Source organism: Balaenoptera borealis (genome assembly GCF_965194805.1).
Source record: "Balaenoptera borealis genome assembly, chromosome: 12".
In the NCBI taxonomy this organism is placed as follows: domain Eukaryota; kingdom Metazoa; phylum Chordata; class Mammalia; order Artiodactyla; family Balaenopteridae; genus Balaenoptera; species Balaenoptera borealis.
In genome coordinates, this window is record NC_138869.1 from 6,258,082 (window position 1) to 6,269,969 (window position 11,888).

General features: G+C 38.5%; 1 protein-coding gene and 1 pseudogene across 5 annotated transcripts in view; both read right to left on the minus strand.

The window, feature by feature from the left end:
* Nucleotides 1–11,888, minus strand: part of ACAD9 (acyl-CoA dehydrogenase family member 9) — a 69,533-nt gene that overhangs the window by 42,673 nt on the left and 14,972 nt on the right. The window lies entirely within an intron of this gene.
* Nucleotides 6,223–7,236, minus strand: LOC309607114 (AP-3 complex subunit sigma-1 pseudogene; annotated as a pseudogene). Its single transcript has one exon. The product of its transcript is annotated as an AP-3 complex subunit sigma-1 pseudogene (transcript).

The window sequence follows — 11,888 nt, forward strand, 5'->3', positions numbered from 1 at the left end:
CAAAAAAAGCAGGAAAAGAGGGAAAAAGATCAAAGAAAATATGGGACAAACAGCTAGATGATAACATTAAACCCAGCGATATATATATATCAATAACCACATTAAAATAATCATATATCAAAAACCAATTAAAAGGCACAGAATGGGGGAGGGTGAAATGGGTAAAGGAGATCAAGTGTATGGTGACAGATGGAAACTGAAGTTTTGGTGGTATGGCGTAATAAACACAGAAATAGGAATATAGTGTTGTACACAGGAAACATACAATGTTACAAACCAACATTACCTCAACAAAAAATAAATTTAAAAAAGGAGGGCTTCCCTGATAGCACAGTGGTTAAGAATCCGCCTGCCAATGCAGGGGACACGGGTTCGAGCCCTGGTCCGGGAATATCCCACATGCCATGGAGCAATGAAACCCATGTGCTACAACTACTGAGCCTGCGCTCTAGAGCCCACGAGCCACAACTACTGAGCCCACGAGCCACAACTACTGAAGTGCATGCGCCTAGAGCCCATGCTCCGCAACAAGAGAAGCCACCGCAATGAGAAGCCCGCATACCACAACGAAGAGTAGCCCCTGCTCACCGCAACTAGAGAAAACCCGCACCCAGCAACAAAGACCCAACGTAGCCAAAAATTAAAAAATAAAATAATTAAATTTATTAAAAAAATAAAAAAGGAAAAAAGACTGTCAAATTGGATTAAAAAAACAATATTCAACTAAGCTGCCCATAAGAAATCACTTTTTCATTTTTATTTTAAACTTTTATTTTCACATAATTTTAGATTTAAAGAAAAGTCACAAAAATAGTATAGGGTTCCCGTATACTCTTCATCCAGCTTCTCCTAACAGAAGCTAATAGAACCATGGGGAAACTATCAAAATTAAGAAATGGACATTCATACAATATTACTAAGTTACAGAATTAATTTGAATTTCACCAGTTTGTCCATTAATGCCCTATTTCTTTCCTGGGATCCAATCCAGGATCCCAACTGTATTTAGCTGTCACGTCCCCTTAACATCCTCCAGAGTGAATCCAACAATACAAAAAAGGATAATATATCACAACCAAGGGGAACTATCCTGGGAATGTAAGTGTCATTCAGTGTTCAAAACCCAGTCAAAGTAATTTACTAGGTCAACAGAATAAACAATAAAAAAACATAATCATCTCCATAGATGCAGAAAAAAACACTGGACACAATTTGATACAATTTATGATGAAAACGGGACAAACTAGAAATAAAGGGAAACTTCCTTAACCTGGTACAGGGCACTCCAAAAAAATGTACAGCTAACTCATACTTAATGGTAAAAGACAATGTTTTCTCCCTAAAATCAGGCACAAGGCAAGGAAGTTGGCTCTGACCACTCCTATTCAACATACTAGAGATGTTAGCCATTGAATTAAACAAAGAAAAGAAAGGGCAGCCAGGCTGGAAAGGAAGACATGAAACTGCCCTCATCACCAACCACGTGACTGTCTATGTACTAAACCCTCTGGGATAGATCAAAAAAGTTGCAAGAGTTAACAGATGAGCTTAAGAAGGCTGCAGAATACAAGGTCAATATACAAAAACCAACTGTACTCACTGAAGAGGCTACATTCAGGGAACAACTAAACCCATGAAAAAATGTTCAACATCATCGGGCATCAGGGAAATGCAAATTAAAACCACAATGAGATAACACTCCACATCTATCAGAATGGCCAAAATTTTTTAAAGTTTTTTTTAAAACAAAACCAGTGACAACACCAAATCCTGGCAAAAAAGGCACAGAAACTGGATCACATACACTGCTATTGAGAACGTAAAATGGTACAGCCAACACTTTGAAAATAAACACAGAACTACCTCAGGACCCAACAACTGCACTCCTGGGCATTTATCCCAGAGAAAAGAAAACATGTTCACACAAAGCTTGTACACAAACGTACACAGAAGTTTTATTCGTAAGAGCCTCAAAACTGGAAACAACCAAGATGTAGTTCAACGTCAGAATAGTCAACAAATTGTGTTAACCCATAACATGGAAAACTAACCGAACAATAAAAAAGAACAAACCACTGATACATGGCAACTTACAGGAGAATTATGCTGAGTAAAAAAGGCCAATCCCAAAGTTTATATACTGTATGGGTCCATTAATACAACATTTTTGAAATAACAAAATTATAAAAATGGAGAACAGGCTAGTGGTTTCCAGAAAAACTAACTGAACAATAAAAAAGAACAAACCACTGATACATGGCAACTTACAGGAGAATTATGCTGAGTAAAAAAGGCCAATCCCAAAGTTTATATACTGTATGGGTCGATTAACACAACATTTTTGAAATAACAAAATTATAAAAATGGAGAACAGACGAGTGGTTTCCAGAAGCTGGGGAGGAGAGGGCAAGAAGTGGCTATGTCTATAAAAGGTACGCATGAGGGATTCTTGTGATGTAACTGTTCTGTATCATGATTGTGGTGCTTGTCTCATGAATCTATATATATGACAAAATTACATAAGTACATACACACACAATCAGTAAACGTACAACTGGCAAAATCTGAATAAGGTTGATGTCAATTTCCTTGTTGTGATAACGTTCTGTAGTTATGCAAGACGCATTCCATAAAGCTATGCATTGGGGGAAACTGATTGGGTGAAGGGTGTAACTGATCTCTGAATTATTTCTTACAACTGCATGTGAATCTACAATTATCTCAAACTAAAGTTTTTTAAAGCAAATAATGTCATCATGAAATGTTATCATATTACATACGTATTAAATTTAATGGGAATAACCCTGAGGTTGAATTAAGAAATCCCCACGAAAACACCCACATCTGCTGAAGTTCAACTAAAATTGATTTTCAACAAAAACTATGACACAATGGGTGACATTTTTCTTTTACCTTGTTTATAGTTCCTAAATCTCCTTTAAATGAGTGTGAATTTCTTTTATTAATGAAATAAAATATAGATTATGAAGAAAAATTTCAGAAATAGAAACAAGTATAAACAGAAAAAAGTGAACTTCCATACCACTGTAAAAATAATGTGTAAAAAATCAACTGTATTTCTATATACAAACAATGAACAATCAGAAATTGGAATTTTCAAAAATACCATTTACGATAATGTCAAAGAACTTTAAATACTTACAGATACATTTTACAAACCATCAAAAAACCATTAAGGATAAGTTGAGAAACCATCAGAAACTTTTGTCAAAATTTGTCCAAGGTTGGGACTTCCCTGGTGGCACAGTGGTTAAGAATCCGCCTGCCAATGCAGGGGGCACGGGTTTGATCCCTGGTCCGGGAAGATCCCACATGCCGCAGAGCAACTAAGCCTGTGCGCCACAACTACTGAGCCTGTGCTCTACAGCCCACGTGCCACAACTACTGAAGTCCACGTGCTGCAACTACTGAAGCCCACGTGTTCTGGGGCCTGCATGCCGCAACTACTGAGCCGGCAGGCGGCAACTACTGAAGCCTGTGCTCTGCAACAAGTGAAACCACCACAACGAGAAGCCTACACACTGCAACGAAGAGTAGCACCTGCTCGCCGCAACTAGAGAAAGGCTGCACACAGCAACGAAGACCCAGTGCAGCCAAAAAAAAAAAAAAAAAAAAAATTGTCCAAGGCCTATACACTGACCGTGACACACAAAATGCTGCTGAGAGAATTAAATAAGAATCAAATAAATGGTGAGATATCCCACGATCGTGGATTTGAAAATTCAGTATTGTTATAATCTCAATTCTCCCTCAAACTGATTTACAGATTTATTGTAACCCCAATCATAACACACAAAGGCCTTTTTGTTGAAGGTGAAAAGCTGATTCTAAAATTTATAAGCAAATGCAAAGGACCTAGAGGAGCCAAACAACTTCAGAAAAGAACAAGGCTGGAGGACTAACACTACTTGGTTTCAAGCCCATTACAAAGCTCAGTAAAGAAGGCAACACGATATTTGCATCAAAAGAGACAAATAGAGCAGAGGATTCAGAAACAGACCCTCACACATAAATGATTGATTTTTTCCATTTTTTTTATAATGTGGCAAAATACACATAAAATTTACTATCTCAGCCAGTTTTAAGTGTGCAATTCAGTAGTATTAAGTACATTCACATTACTGTGCAACCATCACCACCACCCATCTCCAGAACTCGTTTCACCGTTCAAAACAGTTAACTCTGCCCTCATTAAACAATAACTCCCCATTCCTCCTCCCCCACACCCCCTGGCAACCACCATTCTATTACTTTCTGTCTCTATGGATTTGACTGCTCTCAGTATCAATACTTCATACAGGTGAAATCAATCAGTATTTGTCCTTTTCTGACCAGCTTATTTCCCTTAGCGTAATGTCCTCAACGTTCATGTTGTAGCACTGGTCCAAATTTCCCTCCTTTTAAAGGTTAAATAATATTCCACTGTATGCATATACATTTTGTTTACCCATTTATCTGTTAACCTGGTTGTGTCTTTGGATCTAAACTGAATCTCTTGTAGACAAGATATAGCTGGATTATTTTTTAAATCTGGCAACTTCTGACTTTTGATGGAAGAGTTTAATCTATTTACTTTTAAAGTAATTAGTGATAAGGAAAGACTTCTGTCATTTTGTTATTTATATAGCTTTTTTGTCCATCTTTTTTTTGCATTACTGTCTTCTTTTTACTTGATTTTTTGCAGTGAAACATTTCAATTCCTCTCTCATTTGCTTTCATGTATATTCTTTAGGTATTTTCTTTGTAGTTACCATGGGGATCACATTGAACATCTCAAAGTTATAACACTCTCATGTGAATTTACAGCAGCTTAACTTCAATAACATACTAAAATTCTGTTCCTTTAAAGGCTCCATATCCACCCTTTTCTTTTATTATTGTCACAAAATTACATCTTTATGCACCATGTCCAAAAACATAAACTAATAATTGTTTCAAACGATTTTTAGTCTCTTAAATTATTACAGAGAACAAAATGTAGAGTTACAAAGTTACAGTGATACTAGCTTTTAGACTGATGTTTTTCTAAAAAATATATTAGACTCTTAAATCAAGTAGAAAACAAAAACTACAGTTATAAACCATTGTTACAATTATACTAGGTTTTATACCTGCGCATGTATTTACCTTCAATGAGATCTTTATTTCTTTACATGGACTTGAGTTACTGTCTAGTGTCCTGAGCATTTCTTCTAAGGCAGAGCCAGTGGTAACAAACTCCCTCAGCTTTTATCTGGGAATGTCTTAATTTTTCCCTTACTTTTAAAGGACAGTTTGCCAGATATAGCATTCTTGGTTGAGAATTTTTTCCTTTCAGCACTTTGAATATATTGGCCCACTGCTTTCTGGCCTCCAAAGTTTCTGATGAGAAATCTACTGATAATCTTATTGAGGATCCCTTGCCTGTTGCTTCTCTCTTACAGCTCTCAAGACTCTTTTGGTCTTTGTCTTCTGACAGTGTGATTATATAATGTGTCTTGGTGTAGGTCTCTATGACTCATCCTATTTGGAGTTTGCTTATGTTAGCTGGATGTTTATATTCACGTCTTTCACGAAATTTGAGAAGTTTTCAACCAATGTTTCTTCAAATAGTCTCTCTTCTCTTTCTGGGACTCCCACAATATGTATGCATTTAACAGTGTTCCACAGGTCCCTCAGGTTCACTTTTCTTCAATCTTTTTTTTTCCTGTTCTTCAGACTTGATTATTTTCCATTATCCTATCAGCAAGTTCACTGATTCTTCTGCCTTCTCAAATCTGTCTTTGAACCCCTCTAGTGAACTCCTCCTTTCAGTCACTGTACTTTTCAGCTCCCAAATGTCATTTGTGTTTCTTTTTAGGTTTACTACCTCTTTATTGATATTTCCATTTTGTTCACACATTCTTCACTTCCTGCATGTCTTGTTAGTTGACCATCTTTAAGATGGTTATTTTAAAGTCTTTGTCTAGTAGATCCTCCATCAGGTCTTTTACAGGAAGAGTTTTTTGTTGGTGCTTTTTTTTTTCTTTGAATGGGTCATACTTTTCTGCTCTGCTTTTTTTTTTTTTCCAGTTACCTTGGAGTTTATTTAAACTAAGAGAAAAAGGTCATAATGTTTTCATGCAATACATACTTCATTCTTTAAATAACAATTCTGACAAATAACAGAAAGAATTAAGGAATGCTGTATTTGTGATCCATACAAACACCAACATTTTGGGTTATACATAATTTAAAGAAATGTCCCAAACACTTTTCAAAATACTGTAGTAGCCAACACACAGAGGCATGCCTTAGGTGGCCATAGGAATGCAGTTTAGAAAATAAAGAAAAAAATCACACTGTAACTACTCAATTTCTTCAAAATCACTGAGCAAGAAAAGCAACAATGAACTTCCATACTGATTTTACGTAACTTCTATACAGTACCTTGACTTAAATCCAAGAGCAAAAGTTAAGACTCTCCTCCTCTATTTTTGGTAAACAACTGCATGGTAAACGTAGACGATTTTTCCCCCGGATTTTACCTGGGAGTGGCCTTTTAAATTTTTTATTTAAAAGAGGGCAGGTTTGGCACTTTTATACTGATGTCACCAATGTTAATATTTCTTGGGATCTCAGGAAGATTCATATTCTTTACAGCTGATACAGCATGGGCTGGAGCTCCTGCTAAGCCAGCCTCAGATTTCTCCAGTTTATTTTGTGCATCAATTTGTGTAACAATTTCATTCATGCTGGTCTCCAATACCATTCCCCCCATCACCATTTCTGCAAGAATATTGGGAACCTTGTCTATGTGGAAAATTAAATCCAGTTCACAGACGTTTTCAAAACACTTGTCTAATGTTTCCACAAATACTTGAACTAGATCTAAAATGCCAAGTTCACTTTCTGAAGAATCCACACAGAAGACAAAATATAATGTTGCATTGTCTATAAATCAGTTTGTTATCAGATCCTCCAATTAATAATCCTCCTGCTAGGAAATTACAAACATTTTCATCTCTCTTAGATACCAAATGGAATGTCTCCCTGATGACTTGCTGTTGTGTATCTTCACTGTAGGGCTGGTAGAACTTGGAGAGCCGGGGCTTCCCGTGGTTGTTAAAGATGAGGATCGCCTTGATCATGGCTGAGCCAGGCCGACTGGGTGGGAGCTGGGGGCCAGGCCGGGGGCGGGCGCACAAGCCTCGCCTCGGGATCTCGCTGGCGATCCTTCCCCACCCGCACCCGCCCGCACACCTCTGCTCTGCTTTTGTTGAAAACTGGACATGTGAATTAATAATGTGGTAACTTTGGAAATCAGATTTTCCCTCTTCCCAGGGTTTGCTCCTTTTTCTTTTTTGGCTGTGCTGTGTGGCATGTGGGATCTCAGTTCCCCGACCAGGGATCAAATCTGCACCCCCTGCAGTGGAAGCACAGAGTCTTAACCACTGGACCACCAGGGAAATCCCCAGGGTTTGCTCTTTTTTCCATAATCGAAACATATTTGACATATAACATTGTCTAAGTTCAAGGTGTACAATATGTTGATTTGATACATTTATATATTGCAATAGGATTGCCACCATAGCCTTAGCTAATACCTCTACTACATCACATAATTATCATTTCTTTTTGAGGCAGTAATAATTAAGATCTATTCTGTTAGCACATTTGATATTTATAGTACAGTGCTGTTGTCTATAATCACAATAATGTACATTAGATCTCCAGGACTCACTTATCTACTAGTTCCAAGTGTATACCCTTAAACAACACCTCTCCAATTTCCCCATTCCCCAGCCCCTAGTAATCACATATTCAACTGTTTTAGGAGTTCAGCTTTTTAGATTCCACATATAAGTGATTATCACAATACTTGTCTTTCTCTGACTTATTACACTAAGCATAGTATCCTCAAGGTCCATCCACGTTGTTGCAAATGGCAGGACTTCCTTTCTCATGGATGAATAATATTTTATTTTCCTTACATATATCTTGGTATCTTACATCTTCCTTATCCATTCAACAACTGGAGAACACTTAGGTTGTTTCCATACCTTGGTTATTGTGAATAATGTTGCAATAAACATGGGAGTGCATATTATCTCTTTAGGTTAGTGTTTTCATTTTTTTAAATTAATTAATTTATTTATTTTTGGCTGCATTGGGTCTTCGTTGCTGCACACAGACTTCCTCTAGTTGTGGCTAGCGGAGGCTACTCTTCGTTGTGGTGCGCGGGCTTCTCACTGTGGTGGCTTCTCTCGTTGCGGAGCACGGGCTCTAGGTGCGTGGGCTTCAGTAGTTGCGGCACACAGACTCAGTAGTTGTGGTGCACGGGCTTAGCTGCTCCGCAGCATGTGGGATCTTCCCGGACCAGGGATCGAACCCGTGTCCCCTGCACTGGCAGGTGGATTCCTAACCACTGCGCCATCAGGGAAGTCCCAGTGTTTTCATTTCTTTTGGGTATATACCAAGAAGTGAATTACTGGATATGGTAGTTCGATTTTAATTTTTTAAGGAGTCTCCATACTGTTTTCCATAGTGGCTGACAAATTTACAATCCCACCAACAGTGCACAAGCGTTCCATTTTGCCACATCTTTATCAACATTTGTTACCTGTGGTCTTTTTGATGACAGTCATTCTAACAGGTGTGAGGTGTTATCTCATTGTGGTTTTGATTTGCATTTCCGTTTAGTGATGTTGAGCACTTTTTTCATATATCTGTTGGACATTTGTATGTCTTCTCTAGAAAAATGTCTATTTAGTTCCTCTGCCCATTTTTTAATCTTTTTTTTTTTTGCTATTGAGTTGCATGAGTTCTTTATATATTTTGGCTATTAGTCCCCTATCCAATATATGCTTTGCCAATATTTTCTCCCATTCCTTAGGATGCTTTTTCATTTTGTTGATTATTTCCTTTGCTGTGCAGAAGATTTTAGGTTTCATATTCCACACGTTGATTTTTATTTTTGTTGTTTGTGCTTTTGGGTTTTGTTTTGCTTTTTAATTGTTGTAGGCTTTGTCTAATGCCGAGGATCAGCCTGAGGTGTAAACTTAAGGTCTTTTCAGGTCTTTCCTGAGCCTGTCCCTTTCCCAGGTCATGCATGGTGACTTTCTAATTTGCCGCCCATATATGCGATTGCTTTAGAAGGTCCTAGTATTCCATCTGGCTCCTGAAAAAACAAAAAGAGGGACTTCCCTGGCAGTCCAGTAGTTAAGACTCCGCCCACCCACTGCAGGGGGCACAGGTTTGATCCTTGGTTGGGGAACTAAGATCCCACATGCCACATGGCCAAAAAAAAAAACGGCAAAAATGAAGAGGAAAAAAGGCACTAGCCCTTTAAATCCCCTAGAAGTGACTTCCGCCAGAGGGGGAGGGGCTTGCAACATTGTAAGAAGCTGCAACACCATGGCCTCTGCCTCCTTGTCTGCACCTCTGATCAGAAGCAGCAATCAGCAACCAGCACAGATCCCTAATACTTGATGCACAGGGTCCGTTTTGCCCACTCTGGCTCCCACAAGCTGTATACAGGCTACTCCAGGAACAAGTGCACAGCAGCCTGCTTTGGGTCTGGGGGTGGGTAGCTGCTCCTGTGCTCAGAGCCGAAACTGAAATTAACCACATTTTTGTCCAGGCACACCCCCCCACCCCCCACCAACCTAGGCTCCAGAGGTCCTCAACAGTTACAACAGACAGATTCTGCCAGTGCAATTGTTGTCTGGGGGGGCAGACAGATTCCTGGTGCTTGATATTCTGCCATCTTCCGGGAATCTTATGGTCAACTGATTTTTGACAAAAGTATCAAAGTCAGTTAAATAAGGAAAGGATCATCCTTTCAATAAATGTTGCTAGAACGACTGGATAGCCACATGCAAAAAAGAAATCCTCAAACTTTACCTCACATCGTGAACAAAATTACCTGGGAATGGATCATAAATCTAAATGTTAACAGATAAAAATATAAACCTTCTAAAAGAAGATATAGACGAAAATCATCATGACCTTGGGTTTGGTAGATATTTTATGTACAATACAAAAAGCATGAACTACAAAAGAAAAAAACTTGTACCGAATCAACATTAAAAACTTTTGCTCTTTGAGACACTGTTAAGAAAATGAAAAGTCAAGCCACAGACCAGGAGAAAATTTTTGTAAAACATACACCAATTAAACACCAATTAAAACATACACCAATTAAAAGTCTTAAATCCCAGTTTCTAAAAAATGCATAAAATATTTGAAAGACACTTCACCAAAAAAAAGACATACAGATGGCAAATAAGCACATGAAAAGATGACCAACATCTTGTTAGTCATTAAGGCAATGAAAATTACAACCACAATGAGGTACCACAGCACACCCAGTAGAATGACTAGAATTGAAAAGACTGACCATACCAAGTGCTGACAAAAATGTGGAGCAACTGGAACTCCAACGCACTAGTGGGGGTGTGAAGTGGTGACCACTTTGGAAAACAGTCTGGCACTTTCTTAGATTTCAGCATGAACCTACCGTATGATTCAGACACTCCACTCCTAGGTATTTCCCCAAGAGAAATGCAAGCACATGTGTACACCAGACTCACAAAAAAATGTTCACAACATCCCTCTTTGTGATAGCTGAAGTCTGGATACCTACCAAATGTCAATGAATAGGTGAACGGATAAACAAATTTTGGCATATGCATACAGCATTAAAAAGAAACAAAGTATTGATGCACACAACATGGATGAAACTCAAAGTTAGGCCGAAAAAAGCTGGACAAAAACATATATAACATATGAATCTATTTAAATAAAATTCCAGAAAATGTAAATTAAGCTGCAGTGACAGAAAGCACATTAGTGGTTGCCTGAGGACAGAGAGAATGAAAGGGGCACAAGAAAACTTTTATGGGTTAAAAAAAAAAAATGATACAAAAGACCTTGAGGGATGGGATCCAGATGGTGGAAGAGCAGGACGTGGAGCTCACCTTCTCCCCACAGATACATCAAAACTACATCTATGGGGCTTCCCTGGTGGTGCAGTGGTTAAGAATCCACCTGCCAATGCAGGGGACACGGGTTCGAGCCCTGGGCTGGGAAAATTCCACATGCCGTGGAGCAACTAAGCCCATGCACCAGAACTACTGAGTCTGTGTGCCACAACTACTGAAGCCCACGTGCCTAGAGCCCAGGCTCCGCAACAAGAGAAGCCACCGCAATAAGAAGCCCGCGCACTGCAACGAAGAGTAGCCCCTGCTCGCTGCAACTAGGGAAAGCCCGTGCACAGCAACAAAGACCCAATGCAGCCAAAAGTAAATAAATAAATTTATATATATATTAAAAAAAACAATTGAAGTCAAGGTCTTGAAGAAATATTTGTACACACATGTTCATAGAAGCATTATTCATAATAGCCAAAAGGTGGAAGCAACTGAAGTGTCAAGCAACAGACGAGTGGGTGAGCAAAATGTGACAGATATAGATAGTCCACTGCATAGATATTATAGATTTGTGAACAGATATATAGATATATAACTATGATATAGATATATACATGGAATATCATTCAGCCTTAAAAAGGAAAGAAATGGTGACACACGCTACAACATGGATGAACCTTGAGGACACTAAGCTGTGAAATAAGCCAGTTATAAAAAGACAATACTGTATGATTCCACTTCAAGGAGGTATCTAGAGTAGTCACAGCCTTAGGTACAGAAAAGTGGATGGTAGTTGCCAGGGACTGGGAAGAGGGGTGATGGGAGGTAATGTTTAATGGGTACAAGTTTTCAGTTCTGAAGATGAAATGAGCTCTGAAAATGAGTGCTGGTGATTGCACAACAATATGAATGTATGTAATATCACTGAACTGCACACTTCTAAATCATTAAGATAGTTAAATTTTATTATGTGCC